This window comes from Miscanthus floridulus, chromosome 15 (genome assembly GCF_019320115.1).
Source record: "Miscanthus floridulus cultivar M001 chromosome 15, ASM1932011v1, whole genome shotgun sequence".
Taxonomy (NCBI): domain Eukaryota; kingdom Viridiplantae; phylum Streptophyta; class Magnoliopsida; order Poales; family Poaceae; genus Miscanthus; species Miscanthus floridulus.
The window spans coordinates 67,576,088-67,588,210 of record NC_089594.1 but is presented as its reverse complement, the minus strand read 5'-3'; the positions used below and the strand labels follow the sequence as shown (position 1 = coordinate 67,588,210).

The following is a 12,123-nucleotide window of genomic DNA, read 5'->3' as shown; positions in this document are numbered from 1 at the left end:
ATAGGCAGCGGCTACGTGAGCCCGCGCACACCGGGGCTAGGGAGGCAGACGACGTGGACCAAGCACCGGAGAGCAGGAAGAGAAGAACCCCGAGGAGGCGGATTACCTCCTGCTCCCTTGCCATGAATCCAAGGAGCAGGTGAAAGCGAGACTGTGTAGTGAGAGAATTTTTTTTAATTTTAACACTTTTTGATAACTAATTTTAAATCCAACACTGCAAGTTTTTTTTAAAACTAACACTTTTGGCTGCGTCTATTGCCCTGGCGCGGCCAAATGCCTGTGCCGCGCCATGCATGGTGGCGCGGCAGAGGTCTGACGTGGCGACGACCGGTTTCGGTGACCATTGACGTGGCAGCTCTCGCCGCGCCACCGACCTTGGCGCGGCAATGCCGCGCCCTGATCCGTGGCGCGGCAGAGCCGAATAAATACCGCGCCTAGTCCCGCCTGCCCGAGCAGCAAACCCACCTAGACGCCGCGCCCGCCGCTCGGCCGGCGGTACCTGAACAGTTTAATCCGAACGCGTCGCGCCGATAGTGGGAGTTATTCTAAGTATTGCTTAACGTAAAATCAATAGTAGATTTGTTTCTGTCTTTTGTTGAATTTTTTTCACGGCCGAATAGAGAATTTGATAAGTCAATGATTTGTTTTCCGTCTTTCATAATACGGTTAACCACCAATTTAACTAATCGATTATGAAAAATTGCCACCGGCGTCGAGATACGCCGGGACTGCTGGTTCCCGAACTAGTTGCTACTTAATCTCGCCGGCAGTACTACCACGACGCAAAGAAACGAATATGAAACAGATAAATGAAGTCCGTGCGCAAGTTGACAAGCTGGCACATAACATTTTCATTGTTTTGACATAAGTTTGACATAACATAACCAAATAACCCCGCAAGTTTCGGACGCCAATATTCGTTTGACCTAATAAACTAGGACCCAGGAGTGTAAGGATCCCTCGGACGTCTCTGTCTCTTCGGATTTGTTGGCAACACATTGGGAGTGTAGCCAACGTCGGTATGGTCACGTCGACGGTGCGTATGGCTCGTACCTTGCAAGTATATGATACGCACGACTACTTATAATTCTTTATGATCGTTAGTTCATGGAGCCTACGTATTTAAATAAACTATATTTGATAGTACCTGTGAGGCTCTTGGGTATCAAGCGGGGCACCACCTAACTGAAACATGCTTGATCTCGTGCTACGGCCAATCGTCCCACTGGTCGTGCTGTCTGCGGAAGCCCGGGGGGTCGTCGTCATCGTCGTCCTCATCAGTCCTCGGTTGTAGGGTCCTTCCCAGCGCTATGATGTGGTGGTGTACGCACCGCGGAAGTGGCACCTGTCATCTGCTGAGAAGAGCCGGCTGGTGTCCTCAAAGAGGCTGAAGACGTGGCACCCGACCGCGCCGGGAGTGGCGGTTCCTCATAAGGAGTGTCCATGCAGCTCAGCTTCTGAGCTAGCTTCCTGCAGCTCTTCTCCACCTTCTGCATAAATAGACGTTAAAGTTAGTGCATTACCCAAACGCATATACACTAAAGAAACATTTTTGAAACGGACAAGTTTATGTTACCTCCACAAAAGCCGCAAGAACGCCTGGCCCCTGACCTCTAGACTCGTGAAGCCGGAACGCTGCTTCGTTGGACAGCCTTGACAATTGTGTCGTCTGGGTACAGAAATGCGGTTGGACAGTTTTAGTACACATACTTAATACCAAAAAGATAACAAATTGTACCATTCAAGTATATTACCATGTATCTTTGAAGCGGGGCTCTCTCCAGCTATGTGTCCTCCCTAGTGGTAACATCGTACACATCTTCGATGACATCTTCCTCCAAGTCCTCGTCAATCGCCACGTCTGTGTACGGGGGCTTGATATGTGTCCTCGTAGACCTGTGAAGCCACCGCAGGTACTCGTCGAAGGTGTGCTGGTTGTGTGGAGGACCCGCATGGACCGGATGTCGTACCCTGTTCTACCACAAATGGATGCGCGAGCTGTGTGTCACGCGCCAATCCTTGGTCTTGTACCTCTTCCTGCGGTCATACCTGCAACAAAACGATGTTAGTTGTACCACACACCTCTAGATTGTAGCATTGTTATTAATCGATAACGCACTCGTGCAATTCTTGGTTGGTGGAGTAAAGCGGTGGTGGGCAGCCTGTCATTCTCCCAAACTGTTTGTAGACCCGGATGGGCAAGTGAATCTCGACCACATGGAAGAAAATAAGAGGGATGTCACAGCGATACTCGTCTGACTCGTCCCTAGTGACAGGACTGAGATAGTACTGGAGCTCCAGAACATCCCAAGGACACCAATGCACCTGAATTTTGTAATTGAGTTAGGTTGTGATATAGTGTACATCGAACAAGACACAGGTATGATAGTAAAGAGAGCGTAACCTGGTGTTGTGTCAGGACATCGAGACCGTCCGTGTACTCCCTGTACTTGCGCCTCGCATTCCCTCTAACTACCTCTGCTTCCGTCCAGATATATAGAGCTGTAGGGAGTGTATCCTGCCCGTTCTATTGCTTCATTGAACACGATAATGAATTAGCCATTAATAATGAATTCATATGTAACTGCCTATAAGAATATAGTGAACCAAAGTACTTACCGGTAAACCATTATTAAGGGGCCTCCCAACGGGCCATCGTTCCCAACACCACACCTGGAGTAGGTATGAGCAACCCCCCAAGGTTCGCATATCCTGAGGCGCGACAGCAGGCAACGCATAGCTGTCGATACGTCCATGCTAGGACTGCGCTGCCCCAGCTGTACGCCGCTATGTTCTCCCACGGCTGTCGTAGTATGTCAAGGAACATCCAGCTGATTGTGTTGCCCGAGGCGTATGGGAAGAGGAAAGCACCAAGAAAGTGCCAGAGCCACACACGAGCAAACCTATCGATCAAAGCCTCCTCAGCCTGTGGGTCCAAGTAATCAAAGCGCTCCATGATCCAGGACGACGAAACCCCAAAATTTTTCCTAAAATTGACCAAAGAAAATGAGACCCCATGGCTACAGTAAAGCAATGCAAGTATTAAATAGGCTTGAATTACTCACTTATTTTTCTTGGAAGCATCGTCGTCCGGTGGAAGAAAGCCAGTAAACTGAGCCACCAACTCCCTCCGGTGATCGTTGTCAACTATCCCTGTCACTAGAAGTCCCCCCAACCGAAGGCCTAAAATATCATTCACGTCCTGCAACGTTAAGGTCATCTCGCCACAAGGTAGGTGGAACGTGTGGGTCTCAAGCCTCCACCTGTTATAAGAATAGAACGACTGTTAGTTGCCTCAAATTTATTAGAAGAAAGTTAACGTACAAAGAATGCACTCGCACCTGTCTACAGCTGTAGTAAGTAGTGCTGGGTCAAGGGGCGGAAGACCGTGGTTGACAACACGGACAAGCTCGAGAAAGCTGGCACGCCGTATGTACGGCGCATAACGCTCGTCCCACTGGTGCGCCCTGGTGTACGTGCGGGGCCTCAAAGAAGGCAACGGCACCTCTGCATCATTGTCACTCAAGATGAGTGCTCGGTGCTAGTCGTCGTACTCCACCTCAAGAATAGGGTACAACGGGTGCTCGTGGGAAGAGCCATCCTGTTACGAATTGATAAACAAAACGTTAGAGTATTCAAATTAACAAAATTTAAATTAACATTAGTAAGTTGACAAACAAATCACTAACCTAACTATCCTAAATCCCTAAACCCAAAATTCTAACTATACTAGATAATAAATACGTAATCAATCCCTAAAATACCTAAACCCTTTTGGGTTTAGAGTAAACTAGTATCTATACCCAAAATTCCTAACTAAATAACTAACTATAAACTAAATAATAAATACATAAACAATCCCTAAACCCAAAATCCTAACTATACTAGAACACACAACCTCAAACCTACGTAAATCATAAACAAATTCACTAACCTAACAATCCTAAATCACTATCATAAATCAATACCAATCATAAAACCCTAACTATCCTAAATTACTAACTGTCCTAAATCACTAATTATCCTAAATCAATAATAATCAAAAAAATATGAAATCAACCCTAACTATCCTAAATTACTAACTATCCTAAATCACTAATTATCCTAAATCAATAATAATAAAAAATGAAATCAACCCTAACAATCCTAAATTACTAACTATCATAAATCACTAATTATCCTAAATCAACAATAAGCAAAAAAAATATGAAATCGAAAGGAGGTACCTTAGGAGCGGGCGGCCTTGACGCGCCGGCGTTCGTGGCGCGGCCGGCGCGGGAGCTGCGCGGCGGGAGTGGCCGGGCAGGGCGTGGTCGGGCGGGCGGGCGCTGGCGTCGGGCGCTGCGCGGTGGCTGGCGGTGCTGGCGGCGGTGCGGGCGCTGGCGGCAGGCGGGCGGGCAGGGTGCGTGCAGGCGTCTGGCCGGCCATGAGGTATTTATTCGGCTCTGTCGCGCCATGAATCAGGGCGCGGCAGTGCCGCACCAAGATCGGTGGCGTGGCAAGAGCTGCCACGTCAACGATCACCGAAACCGGTCGTCGCCGCGTCAGACCTCTGCCGCGCCACCATGCAAGGCGCGGCACAGGCATTTGGCCGCGCCAGGGCAATAGGCGCGGCCAAAAGTGTTAGTTTTAAAAAAAACTTGTAGTGTTAGATTTAAAATTAGTTATCAAAAAATGTTAAAATTAAAAAAAATTCTAGTGAGAGGGTAAGACAAGGGAGACGGTTGATTTGATGTGGCGCCCTTATATAGAGAAGAAGCCTCAACCTTACGCTAACGCCTTCTCGGCCTTTTTGACAAATTGAGAAAAAGCCTCCAGAGGAAGAAGCGACGAAACTGCAGGCGTGCTTCAAAGTCGCTCATATTCCCGTGTTAGTGGAATGGGGAATCCCAATTTCCCGTGTTAGTGGAATGGGGAATCTAATGACGTGCCGACGTTGGAGCCGAACTGTACGAGCCTGTGGCTTGCGAGCCGAAGCAAGTTAGCCGGTTTTGATCGGGGCTAGCGCTGGGACTTGGGAGGCAGACTCGCGACTCGCGACTCGCGAACCGGGGCACGGAGGCGGACTCGACTTGTCCACGGCGTCGTAGTTTGAGTGGACGTCCTTATGGTGGACGGTCCACACACAATTTTTTTCCAGCAGAACTCGATGATCCAGTAGAGGACCTGTTCGGCTTCGGCCGCTTGTTTTTGCAGCGGTAGCTGCTGTAGCGGCTAGTACCATAACTATACAAGATAGTAAATACTGTAGCAACAGCCTTCTTCTTTTTTGGCTGCATCGCTGTTAAAACAGGCAGCCATTTACCCAAAAAAAAAAAGTTTGATACAAATACCTATTTGGCTAGTCCACTAAAATTTGGTTCCAAGCAGTATAGAGCAGCCTATTCCCTCTCTCTAAACCCAATAGTGCCACCTGAGCCTTTTTTTTAGTTCACCACCCGGCGGCACCGCCTCGGCCATCACCACTCGCATGTTTTTTAATTTTTTTAACATTTTCTTAAAACAATTGTTAAAATTAACACCTGCAAGCATTAGGCCCCTAGTTAGGTTTGGAATTCTATACTTCTAGATACAGACTAGATACGAACTAGAGTTGGGTTTGGAATTCTATACTTCTAGATACGGACTAGAGTTGTTTTGGAATTCAGGACTCGTGGAAGATCGAGCTCCAATTTGCTAATTGCTTAATTCATTTACCTATGCTTCGCCTGCAATTGCTAAGTCCATAGATCACATTTATTATTCCTGTACAAATGCCTTTCTTCAACATTAATTGTATTCCTTGCTACTACCCAAACCGCATGATCCTTGTTAATTATATCGGGTAAGTCCTGCGGAGTATAATTGAGTACTCACCCTTTGTGATCTTGAGTTTTATAGGTAGTTCAGCACAGTCCATGGTTTCTTTTATGCTCCCGAGTCTCAGTCGGATCAGGAGTGGTAGGGAGACCAATGTTGCGTAGATGTGTGGCGGTGGCACACCCACACATTAGTTATCATGGAAAACTATGTTAAAAGACTTCCGCTAAGACTCTGATGGTAGTATGTGATGTGTGAACTTGTGTTATGAACTAAATGTGTGAACTCCTAGATTGTAAACTTAAGTGCTTTGAACTTGTAATATGACCTAGCTGTGGTTGTGATGTATTCTCTCTCTTTGGCTGATCCTGGATGAGGGCTGGTATTTTAGTACATCTTATGGGAGGTGTACCGGGATGACCGATTAAGAGATGTGTCCAATTTAATAGCCCCTAGTGGACTATCATCTTGGGTACTCGCTTAAGAGGGCATTGATCCAATTTAATAGCCCCTAGCCGCCCGGCCCTGGCCCAAGGCCATCGCCAACGGCGGCGTCCACGAGCTGCTCGAGTGCCCCGTCTGCACCAACTCCATATTCCCGCTGATCCACCAGGTCGCCCCCGCGCTCGCCTCTCCTTATTCTTCATTCCCTTCATTGATTGATCCATTTGCCCCGGCTGCCTGCTCTGCTTAGATGGATCGATTGTCTTCTTTGATTTCGAATGGGGAATTCCCCTTCGCCTATAGTAGTAGCATAATATGTGAGGATTTGACTTTACGAGATGGTAATTTCGACGGCCATCGTCCTCCATTCCTCCAGCACAAAGTTCGTCGAATTAACTCAACAATCAGTTGTATTTGTGCTACCGTCATTTAGCAAATTTTTAGCACTCCCATCATGCTAGCTACGTCTCAGCCTAAAAACACACAGACATGAACAAGAAAACTCAACTTTCTGATGACAATTCATTGGGTTAACCGTTTAGTTTGCACAGAAATAGAGTTCAAGAGAATTTATTTAGCAGGTCACGATTCCCGGCCGCTAAATTGTCATGGGATTTTTGCCCCTGAGTCCTAACTCTTACCTTCAGAAGTTTGGTGCCCTACAACCTTGTTTTGATTTGATTTGTGGTTGTCACTTGTCACCTCTGTGCAAGTTGCAACCTTTCATTATCGTGTTCTATTTCTAGCTCCAATTTCCTTTGCTAAGCAGATTGTCAATGAATTGACTGTCTGGGTGGAGGATGCATAATTGATGGTGGCCCAATCAACCTCTCTTCTATAGTTATGTGAATGCCACAGTAGTACAAGTAGAGCAATTCTGGCATTGGGGTTGGCAGTGCCACTAACTCATATTGCACTTTGCACAGCATGGAGCGCACTGAAGCAAAGTTTTGTGATGCATATGAAATGTTAGCGAAGTAAACAGAATATGCTAATAAGAATATGTTGGCTGTGAGTGGAGACATGATGGAAGAAGATAAGTTATACAGTTTATGGCTGTATGCTTTCAAGGGAATTTTATTGTGAATATGTCACCTTCCTTGTTAACATATACGGCGCTTGGTTCCAATAGCCTGCAATTGACACTCTAAGAGACTATGCAAAGTGAAAAAAGAGAGAGATTATTTAATGTTTAAAGCTTTCTGTTTTCAGATGTTGTTCTCATATACTTATTGCATTTGGCATTCGGATATTGATCTCACATACTTGATTGCATTTGCAGTGCCAAAAATGGGCATACGTTGTGTTCCACATGCAAGGCTAGAGTGCACAACCGTTGCCCTACATGTAGACAAGAGCTTGGAGATATCAGGTGTTTGGCACTGGAGAAAGTAACGGAGTCACTTGAACTTCCCTGCAAGTACTACTCTTTGGGTGCCTAGAAATCTTCCCATACTACAGCAAGATAAAACACGAAGCGCAATGCAGCTTAAGACCATACAATTGCCCCTATGCTGGTTCTGAATGTGACGCAGCTAGTGACATCCCTTATCTTGTTTCCCATTTGAGGGATGATCACAAAGTTGATATGCATAGCGGCTGCACATTCAACCACAGATATGTCAAATCGAACCCACGAGAAGTTCAAAACGCCACCTGGATGCTAACGGTAGGTACCTATAGTAGGCTTGTTCTCTCATGGTAAATAAATATTCTCGTCATAGGATTAGCACAGAATAAAATAATAAAACTGTGAATTTGATTTGGTAAATATTCTGAGCAGGTGTTTCACTGCTTCGGGCAGTACTTCTGCCTGCACTTTGAGGCGTTCCAGCTTGGGATGGCACCTGTATACATGGCCTTTCTCCATTTCATGGGGGACGAGAATGAGGCAAAGAACTATAGCTACAGCCTCGAGGTCGGCGCCAACGGGAGGAAGATGGTCTGGGAGGGCACCCCCAGGAGCGTCCGCGACAGCCACCGGATGGTGTGGGACAGCCACGATGTCCTCGTCATCTAGAGGAACATGGCGTTGTTCTTCTCCGATGGCGACCGGAAGGAGCTAAAGCTCAGGATCACTGGCCGGATCTAGAAAGAGCAGCAGACCCCAGACGACGCCTGTATTCCCAATCTGTGTAGCTAAGTGATTGCAATCTTCAAAGGAAATGGTGCTGGTTTTGGTTGGATATGGTGCATACAATCCTGCTGCCATACCTCGTTGTTTTTCTGATCGTGATCGGGGGGGGGGGGCAAATCTCTTGTGTTGTGTCTTGGCTAAAAAGGATATTAGGAGGATAGGAAAGCCATCAAAACTACATTCTTCATACGAAAGTGTTTGTAAGGTGACTCATTGTGAACCAAGTTCTACCACCAAAACTCCATAAGAGGGTTCAAACCAACTTCACCAACGTCTCATCCATGGAATGGTAAGCAATTAATTTTCATTTAATTATCGATAATCATGTCATGTTTAATTTGGTTTGAAATTTGGTACTTTATTGCTCATGTATCCTGGTCATTTCCTTTATCAGTAACTTAGGGTACCTTGTTGAAAGGTCCTTGTGTGGTTTTGGTAATTGAGTGACAACCTAGGTAGACTAATTGTGTTTTTGTGAGATACACAGGTGATTAGTCCATAGGTACATATGTGTGAGCAACATATGCCATGAAGGTGAAAATGGTTTGGAGATGTTGCAAAGCTCACACATGTGATGATGAAGGAGCTCATTGCACAAGAGACATGACATTGAGTCATGTGATCAAGGTGGAGAAGATCAAGACAAGACTTGGCTTGATGGACCGGTTGCAAGCGTGAAGGGTAAGTCGGAGGCTTTGGAGCAATGGACCGTGTGGCGGTGAAGCTTAAGCAAGACTTGGCGCCGATGGATGAAGGCAACGGTGAAAAGCAAGTGAAGTCAAGATCGATGAACTAATATGATCATGTGATGATATGAAGTGGATCATATCATTGTTGATTGTGTTGGTGCATGTGTTGCATCGACATTGGAGGAGATGGAATGGAATGCGCAAGGCAAAGGTATAACCTAGGGCATTTCATTTCACCGGTCATAGGTGTGTAGAGAAGTTTATGACCAGGTTTAGGATAGATGGCCGTACTATCAAGAGGGGCAAACTTATTTGCATATCGGTCATCTAGTGCCACTTGAGTGATCTAACTTTGCATCGTCGCTAGGATTGAGTGGCGTGGCAAGTTGAGTGGCTAATCCTTTGAAAAATAATTGTGAAAATGCTAACACACATACACATGGTGGTGTTGGCACATTTATAAAGGAGATGAAGTTGGAGTTGATGTGGATCAACTCGGCGATGGAACGAAGGCGAGAAGGGTTCGCAACTCCACCGGCGGAGTGTCCGCCCGTAGAGTGCGGACAGTCCGATGGTGCCAATGGCACCCTATATAGAAAAAACAGAGTCTCATAGAGTGCACCAAATGCTAGTTACGCAGTGACCGAATGCTAGGGTCCTGCATCCGGTCAGTGGCAACAGAGCGCGCGCAGGCATCGGTCTTCGATCGGACGCTGGCGCTGAAAGTGACCGGACACTGGTTGGGTGCGTCCAGTTAGGCTGACGTACGGTGACGTAGGTGACATAGAAAAGTTGGAGAAGGACCGGACGCTGACGCTGTGTCCGATCATGACCGACCGGACACGTCCGGTCGCGACTGGTACCTTACTAGAAACGACCGGATGCTGGGGTTGTTGCGTCCGGTCAGTTTGTGTAGCTACGTCCGGTCATCACTTGACCGTTGAGATCAAGTGACTGAGGTTGAATGGAGGCAACATGTGGCGAGCATCTGCTGACCGGACATTGAGGTCCTGCGTCCGGTCGATACGACCGGAGCGTCCGGTCGTCCTGAGTTTTGCCCAGTGAAGGGGTAACGGCTAGTTTAGCCCGTGGGGCTATAAATAGAAGGTGGCCTCGGCCATGGCTGGTGCTGAGCACCTCGGGGGACTTTGTGTCCATGCTTGAGAGTGCTTGGGAGCCCTCCATCTCACATATGCTTGATAGTGATCATCCGATTGTGTGAGAGAGCTATTCTAGTGTGATTACATCGTGAGGTTGCATCGAGTGACACTAGGTGATTGAGTTGTAAGCCGGTGGTACTTGTTACTCTTGGAGGTTGCCACCTCCTAGACGTCTTGGTGGTGGTCTCCATCAAAGCCCGCAAGAAGCTTGTGCGGTGCTCCGGAGAAGAGCTTTGTGAGGGGCATTGTGCTCGCCTCGCGGGAGCCGTGAAGAGCAACTCTAGTTGAGCGTGTCATTGAGCTACCCTCACTTTTGGGGTAGGTTCTTGCGGAGCCCGACGTGCGGGCTTGGCGGGTGATGCCAATTAGTCGCCGAACCACCAAGTGAGCGGTCGACACAACGGGGACTAGTGTGTTGGCAAGCACGTGAACCTCGGGAGAAAAATCACCGTGTCAACCTTGTTCTTCCCGTTGGTTTGCAATCCCCTTTCACAAGCTTGTATTTATATTTCATATACATTGTGCTTGTGTAGTTGCTCTTGTAATTAGTTAGCTTGTGTAGCTTACTAGTTACCTTCTTGCTTGTGTAGCATAGAAGTAGCTCCTTTGCGTGGCTAATTTGGTTTGTGTAACCTTGTTAGTCACATTACTTAGTTTGTGTAGCTAAGTAATTGCGCTCTCTAATTTGGCATTGGTTGCCTTATTATTGAGCATTGCTAGTGAGCTTAGGTGGCTTTGTGCTTTTGCTTACTAGCTTGTGTAGGAGCTCCCTTGTTGCTTGAAGTACTAGTGGCATAGGTTTGTGTGACCTTGCTTCTAGAATTGGTTAGGTGAGCTCTAGCTAGCCCGGCACCTTTGTTGCTTAATTAGTATCTTTGGAAGGTGCTAGAGAACATAAATAGAGGGATGTAGTCTTGCTAGACCGATAGTTTTAATTCCGCACTTGTTTTGGTTAGCCGACACGATTATTTTTAGAAAGGACTATTCACCCCCCCTCTAGTACGCCATCTCAACCTTACAAGTGGTATCGCAGCTAGGTCTCTCATTTGTGGTCTTCACCGACCCGAGAGGATGGCGTCTAGTGGGCTAGATGTTTGTGAGACACACATTTTTTATGGCACAAACTTTGCACTTTGGAAAAATCACATGCTTGATCATTTTCGTGCAAAGGGACCTAAGTTTTGGTGGATTGTCACTAGTGGTCTCACTCATGTCTTGGACCATAGAAATCTCACCAAAGCTCAAAGAGTTCTCTATAAACTTGATGCACATGCTTGTTGTTTTCTAATGGATGCATTGAGTTTCGATTTGATGAAACAAGTAAACTACACGGGAACCGCTCGTGAGATATGGGAGTCCATCAAGGACACCTTTGGTGATTCCTACACATGGGATGATGGCAAATTCAAGAAGGAGGATGAGCCCAAGAAGGAGACGCATGAGTGTGTTGAGCATAGTGAAAGGTCCTAATGGCTAGAGTGGGGGTGAATAGCATATTAAGAATTTCTACAACAACACTTAACAATGAGCCAATCAATCACAAGGATGAAGACCAATCACCTCGAAATCAATGATAAACACAATGATTTTTTACCGAGGTTCAGTTGCTTGCCGGCAAGCTAGTCCTCGTTGTGGCAATTCACTCACTTGGAGGTTCACGTGTTAATTGGCTTCACATGCCAAACCCTCAATAGGGTGCCGCACAACCAACACAAGATAAGGATCACACAAGCCACGAGCAATCCACTAGAGTACCTTTTGGCTCTCCGCCGGGGAAAGGTCAAGAACCCCTCACAATCACCATGATCGGAGCCGGAGGCAATCACCACCCTCCTCTCGATGATCCTCATTGCTCCAAGCCATCTAGGTGGTGGCAACCACCAAGGGTAACAAG

General features: G+C 46.9%; 1 long non-coding RNA gene and 1 pseudogene across 1 annotated transcript; one reads left to right on the top strand and one right to left on the bottom strand.

Moving 5' to 3' along the window:
* Positions 1–1,161: 1,161 nt before the first annotated feature.
* On the bottom strand, positions 1,162–2,507 carry LOC136506513 (uncharacterized). Its single transcript, XR_010771628.1, has 3 exons — positions 1,755–2,507; positions 1,577–1,669; positions 1,162–1,490 (listed from the first exon to the last, which is right to left on the bottom strand). It is a non-coding gene; the product is annotated as an uncharacterized lncRNA (long non-coding RNA).
* A 3,664-nt stretch (positions 2,508–6,171) lies between these two features.
* On the top strand, positions 6,172–8,386 carry LOC136507594 (E3 ubiquitin-protein ligase SINAT3-like; annotated as a pseudogene).
* Positions 8,387–12,123: the final 3,737 nt, after the last annotated feature.